Here is a 2,978-nt window from a genome sequence, read left to right as displayed (position 1 = left end):
TATTTGCGTTTTATATTCATTTATTTTGTTGCATAATTCAATTGTTCTATTTCTATCAATTTACGAGCGCAAGTGTTTTAGAATCATATATGGTAACATGTCTATTTATTTTTGTTTTATTTAAGTTGTGTTTAACATCCGTGCCATATAAAATCAATACACATTACTGTTTAATTTGTTCTGTTTGACATTTGTAAATTTGGATTTGTATTATTTTTATTTAAACAAGCAGTTGAACATATCATTTAAATTTTGAGTCATATTTTATATCGATTTTTAACCTAATTTAATTTTTCTTATTGTTATTGTTATTGTTATTGTTGAAAAACAGAGTTTCACCTTTGTTGTGAATTAAAAACAAAGAAAAGTTTATGTTGCACTTGTTTGTAATGAATTTTTTCTACAATTAAATATATATTAAAATGTTTAATATACAAATCAAATAGTTTATTAATATCATATTTATATAATACAAAACAAAGATATAAACAATTAGTAATAATATTATAAAATATTGAAATTTGTTTAATAATGATAAAATAATGATGTAATCTATTAAAATATAATTTGTTGTTTGCCATATTTCTCTTTGAATAGTTGATTAATTATTAATTATAATTAAAAAATATTATCAAGAAAAAAGTTGTAATTTTGCAATAATTTGTCATAATTGATTATTTGTTACTTTATGTCACTCCAAATATTAAAATAGCGAATTATAAAATTTTTAAATTTTATTTTTTTAATATATTTTTGTTGTTTTTACATACAGGGATTAAAAACCACTTCCATTTTTTAACACGTTTCCTTGTTTCCCTGTTATTTTTTAATGAGGCAGTGTTATTTTTTTCTTTTTTTGTCGTTTGGTCTTTTAAATAAGACTGTCATGCCTGTTTTATTTTTTCTTAACATTTTTCTGCATTAGGATATTACTCAAACCAACTAACAAATAAGAACTCATTTAAATAAGATATTATATCGAAGATATAATTTTTATAAAATTTCGGGAAATCCACAATCGAAGTCCCAAAAAACCCGAAACCATTATTTCCAAGCCGATAAATATTTTCATAAAAAATCACGAATTACCAGAGTAAAAAATATAATAAATTTATGCAGTATTTTGAGTAGTAAATTTCCTTGATATTTCTTGACCGAATTTTCTTAGTGACTACTATGAAGCCCATCTGAAACATTTTCCATGTTTTCATCTTTTGGTTTTGAAGCAAAGTAGTAAACACCATTAAACACGATTTTATACAACTTCTTATGTCACTTTTGTAGCATAAGTATCTGGTGTTTATATCTCTTGCCATTATTATTCATACAAAAATATATGGAACTAAAAACAAATTTAAAATAAAAAACAAAAATAGAACATTATTGGTTGATAATAACAGTATGATAACTTTATTTTATTATTATCAAACTTTTTATATTTAAAACTTATATTTATAAATATTAGTTAATAAAAACTATTTTAATTAAAAAAACTAAAAAAAATTGTGAAGTTTTTTGTTACTAATTATTAAACTATATAATAGTTTATTTAAATTAAAACATAACAACAAAAGTCTTGCATAAAACAAAATTATACTCAAAACAAAATAATCATATAATAATAGTAAATAAATCTATTTATACATAATATTGTCAAATGCATAAGGGAATTCTTTCATACAAAACAAAACAACAAATATAAAAATATTTGATCAAAAATCATTTATTTTTATTCACTTTGTCTTCTTAGTCACGTTGCAGGAGGGTTCGTTCATTTTTCTTATCAATTTCCACAACTTGAGGCTTTTCGAATTATCGTGTAAAAGTACTCTGCCCCAAGCAACAACTGCACAACGAAGTAAGATGACTCTTGCAACTTGGGCGTTTACAAATATAACACATTTTTTTGGTTCTTTTCAGCTTTTGTAGACTTCCTTATTTCCCTTTCCCTCTGCCTCCCCGCTTTTTATCTTTTTCAATTTCTTGTTGATCATTTTCTATTTCCATCATTGTCTTCCTTTCACAACAACACGTGAAACACAATTCATTTGCACATTCTTCATCCAAAACCATATTTTTCTATAAATTTCATCAACTTGTTTCCACACATCCATTTTGAATTTTTGCCAATTGGAAATAATTTGAATAAGCTCAGGTTTGGATCTTTTCCCGCAATTTTCCTTGACGTATTCCACACAAAGCTCTTTTGCTAAATTTCTCAAAAATTTTCCGTGGTCAAGTTTATCATCAAAACACCTGCTGATAACAAATGTATTTGTCATTGTCATTTCCAAAATGTTTTTGAACAGAACAAATGTACACCGAAAAGATCTGAAAGGTATTGGGAATTCAGCACAAAGAAAATAAAAAATATCAACGGGAAACTTCATTTTATTGTAGACGTTATTGACGTTTGTTTTTTTCTTATTTTTTGACTCTTCCCAAATACCCACATTTTCAAGGAATGTTGTAGCGATAGAAACACTTTTGGTTTTATTTGGATTGAAAGTGTTCAATAATATTGGACCACATTCCCAAAATTTATTGAAAAGAGGATTTTCATCCTTTTCTTTTTTTGTGATTTCTTCAAGCTCATTAATTGCGTTTTCCCGTTTTTTTGCGTCTTCTTCTGTTTCTTTTTTATATTTTTCAATTTTCATTTTAGTGATTTTTGTTTTCTTTTTTCCCCGATATTTTTAGCTTCCTCTGCCTCTTTTTTTCTTTTTTCAATACATTTAATTTTATTTCGTTGTCGGTGTTTTTTTGGTCCCATCCAAGCGGCAATTCTTTAGTTTTTCTTACAGTCCCGATTACTTCAACGTTTTCTTCCTTCCATTTTCCCAAATTTTTTAATTCAATAAATCTTGAATCCATTTGTATTTTTAGAGTGTCGGTTTTGTTGATTTTTTTAACGCCTTCAATCAACTTCTCTGCCAATTTTCTCCCGACGTGACATCCCCTTCATACAACCCTTGTAT

Source organism: Entamoeba invadens (genome assembly GCF_000330505.1).
Source record: "Entamoeba invadens IP1 unplaced genomic scaffold scaff_1105074726193, whole genome shotgun sequence".
Lineage (NCBI taxonomy): Eukaryota > Evosea > Mastigamoebida > Endamoebidae > Entamoeba > Entamoeba invadens.
This window is presented reverse-complemented; position numbering follows the sequence as displayed.